This window comes from Tamandua tetradactyla, chromosome 6 (genome assembly GCF_023851605.1).
Source record: "Tamandua tetradactyla isolate mTamTet1 chromosome 6, mTamTet1.pri, whole genome shotgun sequence".
Classification (NCBI taxonomy): Eukaryota; Metazoa; Chordata; class Mammalia; order Pilosa; family Myrmecophagidae; genus Tamandua; species Tamandua tetradactyla.
Genome location: NC_135332.1, coordinates 172,080,070 through 172,105,198, shown reverse-complemented (window position 1 = coordinate 172,105,198; position 25,129 = coordinate 172,080,070). Strand labels below are relative to the sequence as shown.

The 25,129-nt window shown below is 44.9% G+C and overlaps 1 long non-coding RNA gene across 8 annotated transcripts in view; it reads right to left on the bottom strand.

Annotated features, from left to right (window-relative positions):
• The window catches only part of LOC143689047 (uncharacterized), a 213,150-nt gene extending 205,956 nt beyond the window's left edge, over positions 1–7,194 (bottom strand). For all 8 annotated transcript variants that reach the window (XR_013178497.1, XR_013178496.1, XR_013178498.1 and 5 more), the window contains exon 1: positions 7,006–7,194. This is a non-coding gene — a long non-coding RNA (uncharacterized LOC143689047). The remainder of the gene's footprint in view (positions 1–7,005) is intronic.
• Positions 7,195–25,129: the final 17,935 nt, after the last annotated feature.

Sequence of the window (25,129 nt, the reverse complement as noted above, 5' to 3'; positions counted from 1 at the left end):
GGGTAGAGTAAGTATGTGTAACAGTATGTAAGGGCTGTTTATAACCTTATGGGTAAATAGGGGGAAGAAAACACTTACACTATATTATAATTATTTTTAAAAAGCAACAACAAAACACAAGACTGATTTTTTATTTAACTCAAAAAATAACATGGGGGCGGGCCACGGTGGCTCAGTGGCAGAGTTCTCGCCTGTTATGCCGGAGACTGGGTTTGATTCCCTGTGCCTGCCCACACGGGCAGAAAAAAAACATATATAAACGTATATATAAAATATGTATTCTTTCACAGACTTTTCCCAGATTTCTAAAGATGAGCTGGTATTTCTTTTGTTTGAGGAGAGATCATCTGAATTTCCCTGGCCATAGCCCTGTCCACCAAGGGCCTGGAATCCCCAGCTCAGGCGCCTTCGTCCTGAACAGCCTCCTCCAGGCAGCCTTTGTCTTTCTGAATGTAAATTCTGGGAAGCTGCTCCTGGCTTATGGTCCTTAAAAAGTGCCCAGAGCTTGCAGGGCTGGGTTGAAATTACTTCTGTCTGGTCCCTAAGGCTGTGGAGTGTTCCTTCCCCACTCCCACGCGGGCCAGCCCGCCTCCCCCTCCCCCACCTACCCCTCCACCCCCTCTCCTCCACCCCTCCCCCCCGACTCCCTCAGCCACGAAGAGGGCTCACAGTCCCACGGCATACAGGCCTCCAGGTCTGCACTCTCGGCCCCACTGTCCTCTGCTGGCAGGGGCTTGGCTGAGACCAGACCCCATGTCATGCCTCGTGCCAGGCTCTTCAGCCTCCCCTAGCACGTCTGTCACTAATGTGCCCCTCTCCCTCCCTGGGAGCTTCGGGAAGGTGGTTTCTTATCCATTTCAGAATCCCCTGTGCCTGGCACACACACTCATGCATTCGCCGAATGCCTACCTGGAGCAGTGCTGTCCAATGTAAATACAATGCAAGCCATGAGTAAGTAGCCACGTTAAAAAGTAAGTTTAAAAAAACAGGTGCAATTCATTTTAATACCATATTGTTTTTAACCCAATATATTAAAAATAATATCAATCGATATTTAAAAAGTTAAACATATTATGTCTTCAAAATCGACATTTAAAAAGTTAAACACATTATGTTTTTCGTAATCTGGAGAATCCATCTCAATTCAGACTCACCTCGTTCTGAGCGCTCAATAGTCACAAATGCCTGGAGACTGCCACATGGGACAGCTCAGTTCCAGATGCTGGAGACACAGCAGTGAACAGTCCAGAAGCCCCTTCTTTCTGGGCACGCCCCCAAGAACAGTCCAGAAGCCCCTTCCTTCTGGGCACGTCCCCAAGAACAGTCCAGAAGCCCCTTCCTTCTGGGCACGCCCACCACTGCCGGCCTGACCAAGGACCGGCCTGGCTTTCAAGCTGGGCCCTGGGGCCCTGCCATCTGACCCAGCTTTGGTCTCTTCTCAGTACAAAAACCTGACTGAGCCTTTTAAAAGCTAAATCCGATCAAACCACTCTTCTGCTTAAAACCTTCCCAGGGCTCCCCATTGAGCTCAGAGGAAAAGATCAAGTCCCGAGAATGGCCTGAAGGCTCTACTTAAGCAGCCTGGCGCTCCACCTTCCACCATTCCACCTGGCTCCAGCCACCTGCTGTTTCTCCATCTCCCAGCCCTCTCCTGCCCCAGGCCTTTTCCCTGGCTGTTTCCAGGGCCTGAAACACCCTTCCAGTAGGCTGGCTCCTTGGCCTCCTGCAAGGTTGCTCAAGGGTCAGCTCCTCCATGGGACCTGCCCTCACCCACCAAGGGAACAGGACAGCCCACCCCAGCTCTCCAGGCCACAGACCTCGTGCTGCATCCCCACCCATGCACAACTTGTATCCTCTAATATACTATGATGGATCTCATTTATTACGGCCACTACTCATTGTCTGTCTGTCCCAGCGACAAAGTCAGCTCCACAAGGACAGAAAGCCATCTTTTTTGGTTCCTTTCTGATTCCCCAATACCTATAAGAGTACCTGGCACAGGGTTACCACACAATAAATATTTGTTGGGCAAATGAAGGAATGACTGAATGAATGGTTGTAAACCCTGGGCCTTACAAAGCATACAATTTCAGATATATGGCATAGTGGGTAATGAGCACTAAGGAGAAAAATAAAATACAGGAAGGGGAATGAAAGAAAAGGGATTGCTGGTTTATGAAACAACCACCAGAGGCAAATAATAATAACAAATATAGCAACTCCCAATTCCATAGTAACTTCCAGGCCCCATACTGAGCACCTTAGTCTAACAAGAAGGGGGCACTAGGGCAGCTCTGCACTGGAGCTGGTGTCATTTTTGCCTGCAGTGCCTCTATCCACCCCCCTACCTGCCCCTCTGGGGACCACAAGAAGGAGAGCTCCAGGAGGGCAGGGATTTTTGTATTTTTTGCCTGGCACACAGCCAGTGCTCCACAGATGAATGAATCAATCAATGGTGAACAGAGGCAAACACAGGAAAATTTTAGAGCTAACTTACCAGGGAAAGAGTCCTGCTGAATAATAAATATTAAAAACAGCTTTTATGGCCTGAGAGCTTCCTTGGAGCTAAGTGCTTTACAGCATCCCCAGGAGGAGCAAACTATTATCATCCCTGTTGGCAGCTGAGGAAACAGAGGCACAGAGAGCTTAAGCAACGTGCAGAGGCCTTAACAGCACAGCCTGCGACCTGAGAAGCATGCCCTCTGAACCCTGTCCTGCCCGAGACCTGTCTCTGCAGCTGGCTAGCTTGCCTTTCTCTTGCTTATTTTAGCCCGAGTTTCTTCCTGGTGCTTGCAAAGAACTCCACGGCAGGCAGCCAGTCACTGCCATCTTATGATCTATGTGACCAGAATATTACCTCTACACCTTAAAATGTAATCAGAAACCACTAACACTATGTAGTCACAGGAAGTAATTAAAAAAAAGTAATTGTAACAGCAATGATATTAAACTAACTTTTATTAGTGCCACCAGGAATCCAGGCACTCTGCTAAATACCTCTGTTCATCACCTGTTTACTCCTCACTACAAGGTATGAAGCTGGTGCTTTATCGTCCCCATTTTATTGGTGCTTTATTGTCCCCATTTTATAGATAAGGAAACCGAGGCTTACAAAGGTGAAGTAACATGCCCCAAAGTAACCCAGATCCCCACTACCCAGGTCCCATGGTGTCCCTGATGCCTTCTGCTACTGTCTGGCTTTTATCTCTGTCCCCAATGTCCCTTCCTTCCAGGCAACCCTTCACCTCCCACCACGTCCAAGCTGTTTCACATCTAAAAAGACAATGAACAGAGACCCAGAGGCTTCCTGAAGACAAAGCAGTTCTTGACAGCCACTGGATTCAACAAAGTACCAGGCTGAACGAGGCACGGGCACGTGCATGTGACCACCACAGGCCACTGCTCGCCACAAGTTCAAGGTCAGCCAGGGAAAAGAGGCTGGTAAACCAACCGTGGGGCTCAGACTACCCACCAGACACCAGTAAAACCAATCCCCACACCCCCCAGGAAAGGGAAGGAGGAGAAAAAGAAAGATGATTCCAAATTCTGCAATTAAGAAAATATAGAATGAGACTATTTCAAAATCATGTAAGGCTTATGTTTCATGGCCAAGCACTGTTCTGCTTCTAATAGCAGGGTCGGGGGAGAGGGCCACCACAGTCTCTAGACACCTCAATGCACCCAGAATGGCTGAGGGGAGGGGGTGCAAGGATGCGATCGTTTGCACAAAGAGCTCTACCTCTCATCCTCTGTGAAGACAGGTACTATTTAAATCCTGGAAAAGGTCCTGAAGTGGTTTTGATCACAAACCTAGGTAGGCTGCCTCAAGGGAGCAGTCTGCAAATGGCCTTGGATTCTGCACCCAGACCCAGCTCTGCTCTCACAATGGCGCCAGCCTGGACCACAGAAAACTCTGAGCTCGGACCCCAGTCCCAGGTTCCCCAGCCCTGCAGCCTCCACCTCAGGCTTCTCCATTCCACAGCTAGAGGAGCTGCTCCATGCACAGCTGCTCCATGCACAGCTGCTCCATACACAGCTGCTCCATGTACAGCTAGAGTACACGGCGCCTTCGGGCAGGATGCTGAGGGCCAAGAAAGGAGCTAGAGGAGCTGCTCCATGCACAGCTGCTCCATGCACAGCTGCTCCATACACAGCTGCTCCACGTACAACTAGAGTACACGGCGCCTTCGGGCAGGATGCTGCGGGCCAAGAAAGCTCAAAGCGGAGGAGCAACCCCCGCTTGTTCCTAATTTCCCTCTCCTTCAACTTTCCACTCCCAGGCCGGGGCAATCAATCGAGCCCACCCTGGGCCGAATTCCAGCTCTGCCCATCGCCGGGGGGGGGGGGGGGACCCTTGGGAGATTTTTTTTTTTAAAAAACATCTCTGAACTGTGAGCTCCTCATCTGCATGACAACAATAATAATAATCCTGTTTTAAGTGCATTGATGAGAGAGGAAATGAGAGAAATGGGGTTTCAGGGAGCATAAAACAACAAAGGGGCCTGGACTGGTAAACAAACTCACAGCTATTAAGGTGCTATTATTTTTATTATTGCTAGTACTGTTACTAGGGCCTCAGCTGACCTGGGGCTGGAAGAGCAGAAGAGACCGGAGACCCTCCTAAACGAAGGAGGCATTTCGGCGACACTCTCCCATACAGCCTAGAAAGTGCCAACATTTCTGAGGAAGGTGTGGTAGCGACTGCAGTGGGGTTCATACTGCTTAAATTTATTTCACACGTAGTTGTTCTGTTGTGGCCGGTTCCAAGCCCGGAAACCGGATACATAAAGGCGGTACTGGCCTTCCAAGAGATCCCAAATCACCATCAGGAGAAAAGAGCCATAAAGGACATCATGTCCACAGACAACTGTGCAAGGAAATCCAAAACAAAAAGCCCGAGCACCCAGAGGGGCCATCTGACAGCTAAAGCACACACTGTGACATGCGACCCTTTACTGGCCCCAGCCCACCACTCCACGGACCACTAGACAAACCGGCACTGATCCAAGGTCCTCAGTTTCCCCGGAAAGTGTCGCTCTGCCTGCGGTCTGGGCAAATTCACACACACACACACACACACACAACGAGGGACAGAGGCAAGACCATCTCAGGGGCTCCTTAGCAGAGTTAATGGAGAAAACAATCCATCTCCGGCAAGCAGGAGGCCCCGTGCTTTGGTAAAGCAGGTTCCAGAAGCCTGCTTGCCTGCCACTCAGGAGAAAAAAAAAAACAAGTCCAGGGAATGGGTGTGGATGGTGAGAATTCAGCAGGTTTGAGACCAGCAATCACACAAACCAGCGTGGGTCAGGCATTTCAGAACTGAGGGGGGGGAAATAACTCCCTCCTTCCAGCCCAGAAAAAGCTCTAGTAGCACAGAGTATGGAAAAGGGAAGAGGGGGTGAAGAGGGGAAAGGATATTTAAGAGAAGGGGAAATCAATCAGAAACAAAAGCTGATTTATTTCTTTTACTTTTCTAGAGAAGTCAGGTTGATGCAAAATTCTGCATTCGGGCATGGAAAGTAACAAGAACAACAACAAAAGTCACCCGAGTCAAGCAAAACAACAGTGTTACAGCACAACAAATCCCTTGGGAAGTCAGTGAGTACAGCACTAGATCCCACCTCACCCTTCCCATCACCAAGCCCATATGCGGAACTCCAGCCGGGCCCACATTTCAGCTCAGCCCATGAAACGGGTCCTCATCTCCGAGGAGGAGCTCCCATCTCAAATAGCACAGGCCAGGCCCCTGGGCTTTTCCCAGCCACCAATTCTATGCTTGTCCTTTTGCTGCTTCCAGGAAGGTTTTAAAGCTTTAAAAATCTTTCGGGAAGTGAAAACTCAGGGTTACAAGGAGCAACACAACTCCCTCTCCACCCGTTAGAGCTTCAGAAGGACTCGCTGTGACCACATAGCGAGGACCGCCTCCCTTGTATCAAGTGAACAAGTCTCGACTTGTCACCCCATATGCAAAGTAGGCCTGCAACATCCTATATCAACAGCTTAGGAGATGCAGTCCTCAAGTCCTCAAGGCCCCCGGCCACCCACCTCACACAAACATACCCTTTTCCATAGTTTCCCCATGTTTTCCCGTAGCACCAATTCCCAGGAGTGGAGCGGCCAGAGGGGCTGCCAACCACTCTCTGGAAACCCTAAGAGCAGAAAGTAAACACCAAAACCTCACCTTCTTGTCCCCAAACTCTCACAAGTGATTTTCTCTCTTCGCTCATCTTCTAGAAGGGCCTGGAGTCAGGGGTTCCAGTGAAGAGAAGAAGAATATTCCATGCCTGCAAACTATCAGTAAAATCCCTGATGGAGCCACACAGGGACACATGCAGCCTCATGGCTGCGCTGCCTGAAAATCTACACCCAGACCACAAACGCTGGCATAAATAAGAGCACATCAGCCAAGGGAGGGCAAATCTAATGAACTCAACAATCCATCCAGAAGGAATTACCACCATAAGGGTGTGGGAACACCAAGCAAAGCACTAAATGCAAAAGCAGAGAAAGTTTCAAGAAACTGAGTTGCCTGAGTTTTCGGAACTTGCCTACACCCGGCCCTGGCTGGGGTCTGGGGTGAGGGGGGTGATGGTCAGAGGATGGAGGGAGGATCCTAAGGTTCACAGACCTCTAGTTTCGCAAAGGGGCCTCCAAAACCACACCAGCGACCCCAAATCTGCACTGATTGGAAGGATCTATTTTTAGAGATTAGCTCTGAGCAAGTGCACAAACCCAGAACTGTCTCCAGGCACGGGTCTCACGGTGTCACTCCCCCCTCTTCGCTCCCCACCCCCCTCCACCAAATGCTCAAACTCGCCGCCCGTCCTGGATCTGCTGATGAGCAACGTGCACAGTGAACACACACACACACACACACACACACACACACACACACACACACACACGAGAAGGCGAAAGTGCCCAGCTCCCTACTGCACATCCCTACCCGCAGAGCCAAGGTTCGCGAGTTTCCAGAGAACGCAAGAGGCCAGATTTCTAACTTACTGGAGGGAGGATCCAGCCGTGTCTCCAAAGGTCACCGGGGCCGCCAACATCCTTTCCGTTTACAAATCCACTCGCGGTCGACCGGGGGGTGCCGGGGACCATCCTTGTTCCCCCGCTCCTCGCCAGTCTTCCTCGTCCAGGCCGCCGCGAGCCCGCCCGGCCCGCGGGCCCATGTGCTCGGCGGCCGCACGCGCTCTGCCCGGCGGAGCGCGCGGGGCTGGCGGGCGGCCCGTGACGTCACGGCGGCTCGCGCTCCGGGCCGCGGGCGGGGACGCGGGGGATGGGGGGAAGCGCGCGCCGCCCGGCCGGCCGCGTGCGTCCCGGTGCCCCGCGCGCCCCGCCCTCCCCCCACGCCTGCAGCGCCCGGCCCGCCGCCCCGCGCGCCCCTCGGCAGGCTGCCCCGGCGGCGCGCGGCACCCAACGCGGGAGGGCAGCGCGCGGAGGCGGGGGCGGGCCTGGGCTGCCACCCCAGATGGCTGGGGGGAGGGCGCGCTCCGCATCGGGCCGGGCGTCCAGGCTGCGATGGCTCCCGGCCGTACGGAGCCGGCGGGAACCACCAGCCCGCACCCCTTTCCGGGTGATCCCCGCTCGAGGAGGGGCGCGGCGCTTCCCGCAGTCCTGCCCTACCCGCATCCCTCCCCTCCTTATCCCATCCCACTCCCAACCTCCGGGAGGCCGGGGATCTTCCCCCTGCCCGACGGGGAAAGCAAGTCAGGTGAAATAGCCCAAGATGCGAGGAGATGAGCGCACTTCGCGGAGAAGACCCCCGGCTTAGCCCCAGCCGCAGAGATCTGAGCACCTACTGCGTACTTGGGTACCGCCCGGCATCGGCGGACTTGATGAGAGGGGCGCCTGCACCTTCCCGCCTCCTTCCAGGTCCCCCGCTGTCCCCGGGGGTCTCAGGTTGGCAGACACGTCCAGAAGGCCGGCTGTCTGCCCTGCCCCCTGGCTCGGGCAGAGTTGACCCACACAGCCGCCAGAATGCCCAGGAGACCCCCCCAAAGAAACAGGTCAGAACGCCGGGCCCCTGCGTGGGGTACGCTTATCTTGTGGTCGCTGCACAAGCCCGGCTTGGACCTATGCAAGGAGTTGCCTCCGTTTCAGTTCAGCGAACATCTGCTGAAAACTTACACGGAGCCACGCGCCCTGCTAGGAGGCTGGGGCTGATGATGAGCGAGATACAGACCCCTGAAGGAGGGCATAGCCTGGTGAGGGCTGGAACCCAAAAGGATGATTGCAAAGTTACAGAAGCAAGGCCGCCCTCCTCTTTCCACCCAGTGGGCTCACACCCTATATCATTTCAATCCACGGGGGACAGGAGGGATGTTGTCCTTTCTCTCTTGTGTTCAAGTTCATCTCTTCCCATGGCTTCTTCTGGGTGTGAAAAAGAAAAAGTCTTCAGCTGGTTCTCCTGTTACTCGTCTGTCACATGATCTGGAATCATAGAGCACCTGTTCAGTAACAGCTCCCTCCCAGGGGCCAGGAGGCAAGTCTCCGGGCTTCAGTTGTCATCTACCTTTTAGAATTTAAAATAATTTTTCTGGAAAAAAAACACAAAGAGAAAAACAAATATCCTAATGTCCCTGTCACCCAAAACGACAAGTTTATTTTGGAATATCTGCTCCTGTATTGGGTTGTTTTTTTTTTTAAAAAAGAAAAATCGTCTTGCAAAAATTGTGCAGTGTATGGGCATTGTAATGAATTAAAACGATGTAGAAAATGTGCAGAAGTGAAAAAAAATTCTATCAGTCAGAAATGGCTTTCACAAATATTGGCTAAATCACAGACAATATATACGTTTACTTGGATGAATTCAGTGTTGACAGATACATAGGAAATACATCTATTTGTAAATGTTAAGAAATTTGTAATTAACCAACTTACGGATGCTGTTTCTTAAATTTAAGGTATCTTAGTAGAAGTAAAAGATGCTAACATGAAGCTGAAGGAATTGTTGAAATTTAAGCAAATATTTATTTACCACATGAGAGATACTGTTTCTAAAATAAAATAAGGCAAAGGTTCAGAAAAGAGATGATGAAAAACAAGAGAATGACAAAATGGTGCTTTATTTTTAGAGCTCTCCATTTTTAAAGAGCGCACACATTCTTGCCAGGAAAGTTGATGTTAGCATGCTCGCATTTCCTCTCACTGTTTTTATATTGGAAGTTTCCATTCTGTAACTAACTTCCATTGTCTATTTAATGGTGGGTCTATACCCGGGTAATTTCACACTCACTACCTGTCTTTTGCTTCTCTGCATCTGCTTTCTTAACTCTCACATTCATTCATTCGTGTATCAAATGTGGAGCTTCTACATGTACCAGGCACTGTAGCAGACCTGCACCAGGCTGCTGGGGAATATCACAGGCAAGGTCTCTGCCCTCATGAGGCTTCCATTCTCATGCAGGGAGGCAGGAAAATGAGTGAAGAAGCAAGGTGGCTTCATCAGTAATAAATGCCAGTAAGACAGGAAATCTGGATAAAGAACAGGAGAGGTCTTGGGACAGAAGGGTAATTGACTCCAGATAACCTGATCTACAAGGAACCAGCCATGCAGGGAGCGGAGAGAGTGAGCCAGGCGAAAGGAACAGTCAGAGCAAAGGCCTTGAGGCTGGTGAAAACAAGATCATCAATCATTCAACAAAGGCGTATTGAGTTAAGCAGGCAAAGAGTTGCAATCATCACTTTCTATTGGCTCAGAATCATATGTCTTGAGCTCACCATTCTATTCCCAGGACCAGCTCAGTGAGTGTATGGAGAAGTGAGGAGAGAATGAGTGGATGGACGACCTGGCTCTGGTGATAGCAGAAGGAGAGGAGGGAGGTGCCAGGTACAGTGGAAGCACCAAGAGAAGCACGTGGTTGGCAAGGGCTCAGCAGGCTTCCCAGGGGAGAGTCTCAGCTGAGACTTGAATAGGTTGGAACTGGTCAGTTTGGCAAATTGGGGAATGTGAGCAGTTGGGCAAAGGGAGCAGCATTTGCACATATTGAGTTTGAAAAACTGTAGGCAGTTCAAGGTGACTGAAATATGAAATCCTTATTGGAAAAAAAATGGTGAAAACTGGACAGTTCAGAGGATAGAGATTACAAGGCCTTGAATTCCACGCTGAATAATTTAACCTTTGTCCTGACAAGTATAGGAAGCCACCAGAGACCTCTGAGCAGGACTGGAACATAAGCTGCCTTGCCTGTTAAAAGGACCATGCTAGGGTAGGGATTCATGGGTGCTTTGGTGGTCAGATGGTCGGTCACCTGCCATGTGGGAGACCCGGGTTCGATTCCAGACCCATGCAGCTAGCTCCCACCCTCCCACCTCCTCCCCCCCAACCCCCCCCCCCAAAAAAAATCATACTTACTGCAGTGCAGAGAAGGGATATCAGCCGAACCTAGTAAGAAGCAGAGACCAATTAGGAGGTGGCAACAGAAATCTCGGTGACAAAGAGTAAGGACCTGGGCAAGAGTGATGGCCCTGGGAAAAAAGAAGAAGGGATGGACACAAGGGGCATTTAGGAGAGCTAACCCATCAGCTAGATGAGTCTGAGAAGAGGAAGGGAGGAACTGAGGATGAGTCCCAGGTTTTGGGTTTCAGCAATTGACAGGTGGCTGAGGCTTTAAATCTTAGTTCTCTTCTTCCAGAAGTTTATCCAGTGATTAGATCCTGTAGTTTCTTCATACTCACTGTCATGGCTCCAGAATAGGCTTTCGTCCCTTCTTTCTGGGTTTCACAATCTAACTTATTTCCCTGCGTTCATTTCTTTCCCCACTGACACCCGCTGAATATACTCTACTGGTTTAATTTAGGAACAGGCAGATTTCCTTCCTCTCCCCCTAGTTTCCCAATATCTAACTCTAATTAACCTTTTCTCTTAGATAGCCTCCTTCAACCTCTCCATAATTAGGGCTCAGTTGTCCTCTCTGTCCAGTGCAGCTCATCCTGTTTCTCCTCTTCCATGAGGGCTTCCCAGAAAATTCTAAGCTGCATCTCCTTTTTTCTTTAGGTCTTGTGATCACAGTGGCACCAGGCCCTACCTGGCAACCTCCGTCTTCAGCCTTGGAATAGGTCTCGGGCAGAGAGTGTGTTAAAACCCTCAGACATGAAGTCAAACAGGCAAACTGACACCACCGGTCTTAGCTAAAGACAACAAACCAACAAGTGACGGAACCAAGACCTGATACCTAGTCAGCTATATCCCTATAGCACAGCTTTCCATCCCCCATGCTCACGGTAAAATGAAGCCAGGACTGGTTGTGTTTCAGGCAGCAGAGACAAAGAAAGCTGGATTTCAATGAATTAAACACTCCTGGAGCTGCTCTGACCATCACTATCCCAATATGGGGTGCTGGTTTAATGTCAGAGCTTAGTTTGAATCTTAATGTTACTATTTGACCCTAGGCAAGTTATTTAACCAAAGTCTCAGATTTTTTTAAAGAAACTTTTTATTTTGGAATAATTTTAGATTTATAGAAAAGTTGCAGACATAGTATAGAGAGTTCCCATATACCCCTCACTCCATTTTCCCTAATATGTCAACATATTACTTGGCCATGGTAGGTTTGTCAAAACTAAGAAACCAATATTGGTATACTACTATTAAATAAATTCCAGGCTTTATTGATATTTCACCATGTCACTGATATTTCATCCGTGTCTTTTTTCTGTTCATTTTTTTTTTTTCACCTGGGCAGCCACCAGGAATCAAACCCAGGTCTCCGGCATGGCAGGCGAGAACTTTCCCTGCTGAGCCACCATGGCCTGTTTATTATTTTTTAATAGTCATACAACTTTCCATCATAAGTTTGATCATATTTTACTTAACCAGTCACTTATTGCTGGAAATTCAGCATGTAGAAGACTATTGGACTACTGCTGGGAAAATTTAAATAACCCTAAGGCAAAGATAGAAGGAAGATTATATTTCTCATTAACCAGTAGTCTGGAGACTACTTGGTATTGGTTCCATGGCTCAAGATAGAGCATTACATCTGTGATTTTCTTGACCTTTTCTTTGTGGCTATCAGGTGACTGTGGCAGCCGTGAGCATCACATATATGTTCAAAGCTGGAAAAAGTGAAAGGAGCGACATTAGTTAAATTTGACCTTTTTTTAGAAAACAAAAGTCTTCCTAGAAGCCCTTAGCAGGCATCCACTCTCCTTGGTTGGAACATTGTCACGTGGTCTCCGCTAGCTGCAAGTGAAGCTGGGATAGCTGGTATTTCCAAGCTTTGTTTCAAAGGCAGCTATGGAGGAACGTGATTAGGGATTGGGTTGTGTTACCCAATGAATAGTGTCTGTCTCGGCCAGTTTGAGTCAAGGTTTCTGTGTTCGAAGAGCATCTTGAATGAAAGACCTGTATTTTTTCTTCTAGTTATTTTATTTTAGCAGTTTCCTCTTTTACATCTAAGCTCCTTAATTCATCTGAAATTTAGCCTCATTAGACTATGGAATGCTAAAAATTTCCTTCTAAGAGAGAATGGGAACCTCACTTGTACCTTGGATATGAAAATATGGTCACAGAAGAAGCCCTATAAAACAGTCTGAATGCTTATGTTCAGAAGTCTCCACTGAAAAGCTATCTCCCTGATCTTACCTGCCATATGAAGAGAATTTAGGGAGATGGGTTGCTGAGTTTCACCCTGGACAATTGAGGGTGATTGGTCAGAGAGGATGGCTCAGGGTCCTAAGTCATAGAAGCACAGAGTAATTTCTGTTTTATAGCTGCAGCTCCCCCTCATCTACCAGTCAGCTGTCCTCCAGAGGAGGCATTGGGTTTGAGATACTGAAGATGACTCCAATAAATGGAGACGATATCAAGGGGGAAATTAGCTACCAGTTGTCAAAAGCCTAATCTCAATCAGATACAGTGCTAGATGCTTTACCTGTTAGGAAAACATCTCAGCTAAGAATATAGGGAAGCAAGCAGTTTTGTGCCAGAGATTGCTGAGCTAGAATCTGCAAGAGCCCTTTAGTAGTTATCTGACCTGGGGCAAATCTCAGTCTCAGTTTCCTCCTGTCAGTAATGAAATCCACCTCAAGACTTGTTTGTGCGGATAAGATAAGATAAACTCTGGGAGGACTGCTCTGTCCATCCATCATAAAGTGCTGAGCAGCCTGTGGCTTGAACTCTTATGGTCTTCATAACACATCTTGATATTTTCTAATTTTATTTATTTATTTGTGGTTTAGGGGCTGTTTCCATTTCCTTCAATGGAATGTGAGTTTCCTGAAAGAAGAGATGTTGACTGCCTTGCTCATCTCTGTATCCCCAGCACCTATCACATCGCAGGTCCTCAATAAAATACAGTATTTTTGGACTGGGGACTGAATTGTAGGTGGGATATGGCACACCGTTGAGTGCTTACTAAATGTTAATCCCCTTTTACTCCTTCTCCGCTACTTAGGTTGTTGTGGAATAAGTGCCATACCCTAATTCCAACTTTCCTAAGGCAGGGCTGTGCGACTTTGGTAACGTGACTTTACTTTCTGTCTCTGTGCCTCTGCTTCCTCATTTGTATAACGAGAGGATGCAAAGACATGATCATTTCTAGCACTGACAATCAGCCACTATGTCATTCTCCATAAATCGCAGCATCTTTATGTAAGAAAGAGCACATATTGTATCTTTTTTAATGCAATCTTATGGAGATATATTCACATACCATATCATCATCCAAAGTATGCAATCAGTGGTTCACCGTTTCATCATATAGCTGTACATTCATCACCATTGATTTTTGCACATTTTCATTACTCCAAAAACAACAAAAATAAAAGTAAAAAAGAACAGCCAAAACATCCCATACGCCCTATCTCCCTCTATTATTTATTTATTGTCTTTGTTTTCTTACTCATCTGTCCATACACTGGAAAAAAAGGAGTGTCAGTCAGAATGTTTCCACAATCACATGGTCACACTGTAAAAGCTACATAGCTATACAGTCATCAAGACTCGAGACTACGGGATTAAGTTCAACAATTTCAGGCATTTTTACCAGTTACTCCAATTAACCAAAAACTGAAAAGGGATATCTGTATACTGCATAAAAATAACCTCCTGAATATCCTACCGACTCTATTTGAAATCTCACAGCCTCTGAAACTTTATTTTGTTTCATTTCTCTTCCCCCTTTTGGTAAAGAAGACTTTCTCAATCCCACCATTTCAGGGCCAGGCTTATCCCCAGGAGTCATGTCCCACGTTGCCAGGGAGAATTACACCACTGGGAGTCATGTCCCACGTAGGGAAGAGGGCAGTAAGTTTACCTGCAGAGTTGGCTTAGAAAGAGAGGCTATATATGAGCAACAAAATAAGTTCTCTGGGGATAACTCAGGAATAATTATAAGTAGTCTTAGCTTCTCCTTTGCAGAAAAAGTTTCATAGGTGCGAACCCTAAGATTGAGAGCTCAGCCTATTGAATTGGTAGTCCCCAACACTTGTGAGAATATCAGGTCTTCCCCAGAAAGGGAAGTTTAATATTTCCACAGTTTTTCCCAATCCCTCAAGGGGACTTTGCAAACAATTTTTTATTTTCTGCCCAGATTACTCTGGGGCATATCAGGACATTTTCAATACCTGTACAAACCAACAAGATCTCACATCCTATTCAAATTTCCATGTAATTATGATGCTCAAATAAACAGAAAATACAGGTTAAATTAGATAATGTTCTACAGAAAATAAAAATTTTGCACTGAATAAACATCTTTTCCTTTGGTTTCACACAGAAGTTGAAGTTTTAAAACATAGTCAATATCATTCTTTACCCTTTAGTCTGATTTACCTTAGTCCTATCCGGATTGACTTCATTCACATCTCTAATTGAAGCTGACCTCTTTTTCAACATTTCTAGCAGTTGCTGTATAGGGCAGTGCTGACTTTCATAGCTGCAGAACTCTAGCTCTGAGTCTCAGGTGTCACACAGATACCCGAAGTTCCAGGGAATGACCAGGTTATACACAAAAAGCTCTGCATCTCAGAATTTAGAAATAATGGTTACAACCACATGTTGTATCTTGCCTTTTCCTACCAGAGGAAAGAGGACAGCTAATAAAGAGATCAGCCTACAGGGTGCCTGGCCTAGATAAACCACTGTTAATGACCAGATTGTCAGAGCTAAAGAGACGTCAGAGATTTCCCAGCCCCACCCCATGTCTGTTCAGGGGCTCTGAGAGGTGAGAATGGCCTGCCCAAGGTCACATGGCTATGAGCTCCCAGTATCTCTTTCTTCTTCTTCATACATCTCCAAGGTATGTCTTGACTTTTCTGGACATACCCCTCCCTTTACCTTTCCACTGGGTCTCAACCTCGTTTCAATGCGTAGATTTTTCTCTGTTTGGGGAGAAACTGTGGGTTCTCCAATGCACACGGCTAAGGGAACTCAGATGAATGGTCTCATATTACTCTCCTGGCTGGATTTATGATTAAATATTAACTGATCCCTTCCAGGCAGAGGTTGTCTCTTCCCACCAAGTTTTCCTGACTGCTGGTCTGGCCCTGAATCTTGGGATTACCATCTTTTTGTCTCTTTTGGCTCCTCTATGCTTTATGCATGCCTGTATCTAGACTCAGTGGTCTCTGAGCTGAAGGGTTTCTGTAAAGCTTTTCCTCGCAGTGTCCTAGGTCTTTGTACTTGAGTCACAGGTCAAAGCTGGTTACTGGCACCTACATATCTCTCCAAATTTGCTGAACACAAAAAATCGATGTTACATGGTCATGGCACTGAATTGGGAGCCAAAATAATCTGGGTTCCAAACTCTGCTTCTGACACTCTCCAGGTATGTGATCGCAAATATGTTATTGAAAATTCATTAAAAATCCATCTATCTATTGAGAGAATGAGTGATAACGAAAGTGTGGCAAATTATTAACATTTGAAGAATTGGATTAGGATATATAGGAAGTATCTGTGTTATTATTGCAATTCTCTTCATGTCAGATACTATTTTAAAGTATAAACTTAAACTATTTACAAATTTGATAGACATCTTCAAATTGTTTAATATGCATTTTTTATGAGGATGGGTATTCCATCTTTAATTGACTCTTACTTTACAAAATATTCAATGTTTAAATACTTTGCATTATTGTATAGTAAAATCTATGTTTTTCCTAATGATTTCTTCCATTGATTTTGTGTTTAAAATATTCTAAACCATCAATTAAATAAACTTCCCATTTTACAAATTAAAAAAAAAATATATATATATATATGTTATTGAATTCTCAGAACTTTGATTTGCTTATATAAACGAAGGGAACAGTAACATTCACTTCATAGGATTATAAAGGGAACTGATAGGGCTTTGTGATTGTAGGTGTGTGATACAATGTTTGGCACACAGTAGGTACTTGTTAAGCATTTGTTGAGAATTATTACTTAAACCCTTGGCTTGTACCCATCTGCACCACTGCTTCCTAGGTGTCACTTATAAACTAATGGAACAAGTCCAGAAGAGGTAACAGGCCATGGCAGATGCTCAGATGGCAAAGATGTTTTCTTCCAAGCAGTCTTTGAGGGCTCTAGGCTCTGCATCGTCAACATGTGGCTTCCAGGTTGTCCTGGGGTGGGGGTGGGGGGTCACCTTCGAATCAGTTAAAGAGGGAAAGGTCATGGAGGATTGAGTATGGGATAGGGATAGGTGGTTATAGGCTAGTCCTAGCAGAGGTTCCTATCTCATCTCTCTACATTCTTTTTGCCGGAACTCAGTGACATGGAGGAAATGGACTGGGTGTACAGCTGGTGGTCTCTAGCGCACCTTCCAATCAACTCCACTCTACCCCAATCTAATTTTCTTCATCTGTCCTTACATTTGACATTTTTTTCTAACAGCTTAAATGTTATAACATCAATATCCTCATATAGTTCATTACAAGTACTCTGTTTCCTCCTCGTTAAGTGAGAAGGGGCAAACCAGTAATTGAGAATGAATTATGTGTCAATGTATTAGTAAGTTTTTGCTTCAGCAACAAACAGCCCCAAAATTTCAGTCGTTGCAGTAACCAACATTACTTTCTTGCTCAGAGATGTGTGGTTTGACTGTGGTGCCATGTGTCTGTTCATTCTATGAGCTAACAGATGAGTACCTCCCTGGGACATGTGTCCTCATAGCAGAATTCAAGATCATGGGAGACAGCTCCAAACCCACAAGTATGTTTAAAGTTTCTGCTCGGACTTGACATACGTTAAACCCACACAATGACCATTGGCCAAGGTAATTAACATTGGTGAGTCCAAAGGCAATGGGGCACAGAAATATATTCTACCTGTAGGCAAGCATGATAAGAATTAGGAAGAAATGAATGATGATGAACAATACCACTCTATCAATCCATCATAGCCACATACCACACTGAAGACATACAGATATTACTTCAGGAATCCCAATTTTGCATATGAGAAAATGGGTGTCAGGGTTAAAATTTGCCCAAGTTGTCACAGCTGGTAAGTGGCAGAGTCAAAATTTGACTCAAAAGAAACATGTTCTGGGTGGGCCATGGTGGCTCAGCAGGCAGAGTTCTCACCTGCCATGCTGAAGACCCAGGTTCAATTCCCAGAGCCAGCCCATGCAAAAAAAAAAAAAGAGAAAATAAAAGCACATGTTCTTTTCCTCATCCCTCTTTTAATAGAAGCAAATAACTAGAAAACTTGCTCGTAATGGGAATTTCAGGTTGCTTTGTTTATGAATTTGTTTTTCTTTCCAGAAACCAGAGCAAAAAATATGTCTGGGAGTCACTAAATTATCACCCCTATTTCCCCTCCCTTCTCCATGTATGTCTGCATTCCCGGTTTCCCCAATGAATGCAGCAAGATGACATCATATGCTTGTGACAACCATCTCCCTCATGGAAGTCTACAGGCAGGCTTTGCCTCTTTAGGTGGCCTTGTGCTTATTATGAATCTCCAGTATACTGTTAGGTTTGTCTATCTGATTTTTTGTCTGGTTCCATGTATAACAATGATGGTTCGTAACAGTTTTTAAATTTGTTTAGGGTGGGTGGGTCATGCATCTCTTTAAGCAAAAAATGAAGACTGTGAAGCCTCCTCCACTTTGGAAAAATGCACTTATGCACACATGCACCAACATGGGCCCACAATTTCATGAGTCTGCAGATTCTCCATTAACAATATCTGCCATGGCAGGGACCATATCTTTGGCACTTTTGCATCTCCAACACTTAGCACAGAGCCTTGAAGCCAAAACAGGTCTTTGACACATGCTGGTTGAATAAATGGATGGGTGAAATGAAGGAGAAATTATCACTAAATTTGCATAGAGCTTATATTTGTGCCAGGCACTGTTTTAAGTATGGTTTTGTGGGCTACCACACTGAATTCTCACAACGACCCAAAAGGTAAACACTATTATTATCCCCATTGTATAGAAAAGGAAACTGACACACAGAAAGCTTCAGTGATTTGTTCAAGGTCACTCAGCTAATTCCAGAGTCCATAATTATAATCACCGTATCATAAGGAAAATGAGGCAAAATTTTAGAAAGTTTTTTTTTCCCTTCTACTTTAGGTTCATTTGATATCTTTTGAGGGCCTACTAGACAACCAAGTGGTATAGTAGGTGTTTCCAAGTCTAACTAGAGAATGAGGCCTCTTTCCTCCAGCATTTCAGGTAATCCAAGCCAGATGGAAGATTTGTGAGCTCCTCCTGCCCCATTTTGAGGTCCAGATGGAGTAATTCTTGATCTAGAACCAGAAGCACAGACCCTCTCAAACAGAAGTGTATCCATATAAATGGCCAAGATTAATGAGACTGGCTTGTCCTCTTTTTTCTTTTTTTTTTTTTTTAACGGATTGACATTAAACCTGAATATTATAAGCTGGTTAGACTGGCCTGTTGGGTATAAAGACTTTGATATCACGATCAGTTCACCTAGAATGAAAAGAACCATTCACCCATATGTCACTGGTCAAACACAATGATGCTGATTGCTTTTTAGTGGCCAAAATTTCCTGGCTACTGGGAAACTTATATGTAATAAAAACATGATTGTGGTTAGAAGTGCAAGGAAAGGGCTCTAGACTAAGAAACAGGTCATCTGGATCCTACTTCTGCTGTGTGTCGAATTAGATGCTTGCCTTTCCCCCCACACACACACAAAAGTGTTTCAATTTCTCATCAGTGAAACAGGTAGAAGGCACAGGATAATCCCTAGAGATCTTTAAAGCTCTCATATCCTGACTCTGTAGTTTTATTTAGCATGGAGCTTCAGCAGTGTGTCAAGGGCTGTGGAGAAATGGAGGTGAGAAATAGACTTTTCTTTCTTTGAATTAATTCATTCAACAAATGTGTATTGAACAACTACTGGGTCTGGCCCGGTTTTAGGCACTGGGATGCAACAATGAAGAAAACAGACAAACATCCCTGCCAGTTTGGGGAAGGAAGCGGCACTTCCCCCACTAAGCAGACAATAAGCAAGGTGAAGTTATATCATATGTAAGAAGGTGATGGATACTGCAATGGATAGCTGGGAAGGGAGATGGGGACCATGTCTGATGAATGCTATAGAGAAAAAGAAAGCAGGGTAAGGAGCTCTTGCAAGGTTACATAAGGAGGTTAAGCGAGACCTCACCAAGAGTCTTTTAGGGCACGAGGGAGTGAGTCATGCAAATATCTGCGGGAAAAATGTTTGGGACAGAACAAAGAGCAAGTTTAAAGGCCCTGAGGAGGGCGGGCCGCGGTGGCTCAGCGGGCAAGAGTGCTTGCCTGCCATGCCGGAGGACCCCGGTTCGATTCCCGGCCCCAGCCCATGTAAAAAACAAACAAACAAACAAAATATAATAAAACAAGAAAATGTTTAAAGATGTTTCCCTTCCTTCCTTCCATCCTTCCTTCCTTCTCTGTCTTTCCTTCCCTTCCTCCCTTAAAAAAAAAAAAAAAAAAAGGCCCTGAAGGCCCTGAGGAGGCCTAGCATGCTCAAGGGACAGAGAAGAGTCCAATGTGAGAGATAGAGAATGATCAAGAGAGAGAAAAGTAGGAGCTATCAGGGAGGTAAATGGCTAGGGCCTGGCAGACCATGTTAAAGACCTTGGCTTTGTGTTATGAATAAGATGGAAGCCATGGAATTGTTACGAGCTAAAATTTAGCTTTTCAAAGGGTGCCTCTGGCTGCTATGTGAAAGATCAGTTGGAGGTCAAGGTGGAAGCAGTAATGCAGCCATCTTAACTTGGACCAGAGAGGAGGATGGAGATGGAGGTGGTCAGAAGAAGCCAGATTTTAGAGATTTTCAATATGATTTTAATTATGCACATGACTCATAAAAATATTCTCTTTATAAAAAAAATGAAAAGCTACAGTTGAAGCTAAAGTTCTGTCAATCATCTTTCTTCTAGATTAAATAAGAATGTTGCACTTCAGGTTCTTGGGAAATAGACCCTGAGATGCGGGTTTGAATGCAGGAGGGTTACTGGGAGGTGCCCTTTGGGAACCACACCCACATCAGTCTTAGGTGAGCACATAGGAGCTCTGCAGCTGAGGCAGTCCTTCGGAGAGGCTCGCAGATGAGACAAGAGGACCTTGCCTTGGCAGCCCTGCAGTGAGCAGTCAATGGGTGTGGGCTACTCCTGGGGGTCCACATCACCTTGGAAGGATGACTTGAGCAGCAGACCGCAGCTTACGCTACGAATGGCCTACTCCCCAAAGCCCACCATTGTAATCCATTGAGAGTTAGCTCTCCTGCCATCTTTTAAAAGAATTAATAGATAGATAGATAGTCAATATATTAATAACATATATATTAATTATTGTTAAAATGGCAGGAAAGATAAACTCCTAATGAATGACATTGTGCCAGGAAAGTCCCCTAGACCAAGTGCCAGTAAAAGAAATGTGTGAAGAAAATATATAGCCTTGTTGCATGTGTATGTGTGTTTTATTGTATTATTATACTGCCCTTTTCACTCAGTGGTCTATAACTTATCTCTTTGCACACAGTAATATATCTTTGACAGCCATCCATATAAGGTCATCTAGCTCGAGCTCATTCTCCCCTTTTCTCTGTCCCTTCCCACCACCATGCAAATGGAATGGTCTTATGTTATGGAATGAATTCCACAAACTGGGATATTTTAAGATTAAAAATATTGGCCACTTCGTATGGCTCATTCTAAAACCTCCTCTAGGATCTAGTAACAATTCCTGAGAAAAAGGAAATGCCAATTTGCTTGAGGTGGAATTCTTACCATCCCAGTGAAATGGGAGCTAGAAATGCAAGGTAACTTTTAGAAAAACGAAATTGTATTTCTTGCACAGTAGATGGTTTGGGGACAGAGATTTACATCTGTGTCATGTAGGGTCTTATCCTGGATTGTTGAGCATCCATGCGGAATTTATTTTTGCAACGTGGTGGCTGATTCTCAACCTAAGAATTAGAATCAGTGAGTCAGTGATGTCCCAGGAAGAGAGGGACTCTCGACAGTCACTACTGATTCAGAATATTTTCATTTGCGTGGGCAGATTTAGGGTTGTCAACAGAAAATTGAATCTTGCTCCTTGTAAGTGTAGTCTGGTACTCTAGATCACATCTAGACTATCCACACTTTCTTTAACCATTGCTTAGGCATGAATATCAGGTTGCATTCATGTTTCTCCTATTAAATGTGACACTGCCACAAACATCATTATGCACATCTGTGAAGGTATCCTTAGGAAATGGTTTATATTTTTATTTTTACCTATGTATCTCTTTAGTTTCACATCATTTTAATTAAGACAAATTTAAAACATTCAGAAAATAGTACACAGATCTATCATGTAGATTCACCAATTATTAAAAGTTTACTGTATTTGCCTACTTTTATGGCTGAGCCATTTCATAGTAAGTTAAAGGTATTACACTTCTATCAGTATGCATCTCCCCAAAACAATGAAATTCTCTTTAAAATCACAATACCATTTACACATCAAAAAACATTAAACAATAATTGCTTATTCGAATTTTGCTAATTGTCCCCAGATATCTTTCATGTCTATTTTTTTTCTAAAAAAGCATACCCAATCAAGGACAAACATACGAGTCTCTTTTAATCTCTAAAAGTTTTTCACCTTTCTTTAATGATATTGACTTTTTGAAAAGAGCAGAAGACCACTTATCTCATAGAATGCCCTACATTCTAGATTTGCCTTTTTTGGCTGTTTTTTATCTATAGCAAAAGCCCTATCAGTTCAGATTATGAATTTGGTATATGTAAATCAACTCGGCACTTGTCAAAATGATGTTTAAGCTGGATGGATTCACTGGCAACTATAAGACTTAACTTTCAGTCCAGCAGGGGACAATTTTAACCCCCAGGGGGCATTTGGTCATGTCTGGGGGCAGTTTTAGTTGTCACAGCTGGAAAGGGGAATGTTACTCGTATCTAGTAGGTAGCAGTCAGGGATTCTGCTAAACATCTTGCAATGCACAGGACTGTCCCCCACGACCAGAAATGATCTAGCCCCTCCCATCAATATTATGGAAGCTAAACCCTGTTCCAGTCTACAACTCTGACATCAGCTTGCTGTGTGACCTTGGCCAACCACCATCTGCTCTCTTGGTCTTTTCGTGTGTTCTTCCAGCCTCAACCCAGCTGGACAGAAGCAAATTCATTTCACTCCTGACGTCTCTGCAGCCAGATCTGGGTTGTCAAACCCACTCAGGAATATCCCAGGCCAAAACCTCCTGCTTGACTGACAGCAGGTTAGGTTCACATCCTGTCTTATCACGAACATCCTCTTTCACACACTGTAGACACACTATTTTGGGGCCAAGCCATACAGTTTGGTTTGGAAAGACCCAGTCACCAGACAAATGGGCTGCAGCTAAACACTGTCACACAGTATTGTCTGCCTCTGAGAGGCTCATGATTGACCAAATAAGTGGGTTACAAACCAGTGAAAGGAAAGAGTAATTGGGAAGCAAAATGTCAGGACAGGTTTTCATATAACTATGAAAATCAGGTGACAACTTATAAAAATGAGTAAAAAGCATATTAAATGACAAAAGCAAACCACAAAATGAAATGTGTACTAAGCTCATGACAATACAAAGAGCAGAGAGGAAAATAATACTTATTTGACTTCTCCTAAATTCCAGGCACTGCATATATTATTCTTTAATTTCAACTTTCTAACAACTCAATGAGGATGTATTATCATCTCAGTTTTGCATATCAGGGGATTGAGGCTCAGAGACATTAAGTAACTTGCCCCAAGTCAAGTTGGTAATACATGGCTGAGCCAGGGATCAAATTCAGGAGATAAGGATGTGGAATCAAGGACAGATAAACTCCTGGTGCTGGACTGAAGTGGGATTGAAGGGAGGGCAGAGAAGATGAGAACAGGTAGGGCAGCCAAGATGAGATTTGATGAGGTCAGATGATTATTTTTGTCACTGGTTGCTTTGGCTTCTTTTAGCAGAAGCAGGTTTGCCTTTTGGATTATGGTTTCTTTATGGTCATTCAGGATTATGGTTTCTTTATGGTCATTCAATTTGGCAAACAACTGTTTAGCTGCCACTGAGTTGGCAAGGTGCCAAGGCTTTGGTGTCAGAAACACCAAATACGACACCAGTTCTGGCCTGAAGGAACTCCCGGTTAGCTGAGCCTGGAATTGGCTCTGTCTTCCATTTCTGGGGATATGCCAGGCCATTTATGGGGAGGTGGCCAGGAGGGCGAGAGACGCCAGTGAGAGTGGGCAAGGCCTTGACACATCTGCAGTCCAGCAGTAAAGACCTGAACAGTAAATGTCTCAGGCCCTACTCCCCACTTAGTCCTACAGGTTATTTAGAATTCTTGAGAGAAAGAGCTTTTTGATGGCGAAAACCATGAGTGGTCAGGTAAGCAAAGATGGTCACATCAATGTTAGGATGTTCCCTGGGGAAGACAAAGGACAAAATGTAAGGCTCCCCTCATGTGGACAGCACTCAACGCTTTCTGGACTTTTCTTCCTACCTTTAATCGTGGCAGCCAGTCCCCAGAATGGTCCCCAATTACCTTCACCTCCTAGTATCCATGTCTGTGTGCAGTACCCTCCCACACTGAACAGGGTTGACCTGTGCAACCAATAGGACACTGCAGAATGGATGGCATGTGCCTTCTGAGACTAGGTCTTTAGAAATGCTGTGGCTTCCACCTTGCTCCCTTTTGCATCACTGGTTCTGGGAGAAACCTGGTACCATGTCATGAAGACACTCAAGTGGGCCAGTGGAAAGGTCCACATGACCAGGAAGCAAGGCCTATTAGGAATATCAGGAACGGTGTTAAGCCTTCACGTGACTGCAGCTGTGGACCACAATTGCAACTTTGTGAAAGATCCTGAGTCAAAACCACTCAGCTAAGCTGTTCCTAAAATCTCAACCCACAGACACTTTTTTGAGGGGGATGTGGGTGGGGGTTACTATTTCTCTTGTCTCTCTTTTTAAAAATTTCTTTATTTTTAATTAGAGAAGTTGTGGGTTGCAGAACAAACACACATAAAGTACAAGATTCCCAGGCACTTTTTTAGGTCATAAATGTTATTGTTGTTTTAAGCTTCTAAGTGTTGGGGATGATTTGTTACACAGCAATAAGTATGTAATACAATAATCTCAGAATTATTTTGAGCTTTTCAAAAACAAAACAATTTGTAACTGGTAGGCTGCTTTTTATTGTCTTAATTTATTGTTATGTTTTATTTTATGATTTTAAGTTATGCATGCTTGTTGCCAACAATTTTGAAAATTCAGGAAAGTATATCAAAGGAAAAGAAAACACTCTACAGTGCAGAGATAACCACTATACCAAACATGTCCTTACAGGCTTCTAAAGACACATTTAAGATTTTTACTAATTTTTTTCTTGGTTACATAACTCTCAGGCAGAACATGCACAAGGTAAACATTTCAAACATTACCAAAAGATCTTCAATGAAATAGTAATTTCTCACAGATCCCCAGATCCACTTAGAATCAACCTATATACACAGGCTTTTGGATAGTTTACCAAGGCAACCCTTTTCCTCTGTAATGATATCACCATCCGGTAGGTTTCTAACTGAGCAAATACAGGTCTGTTCCATCATTTTCAATATCCACATGAATTTGTCACAATTAATCCATATGGGCAGACATTGGATTGTTTCAAATTTTTCCATAT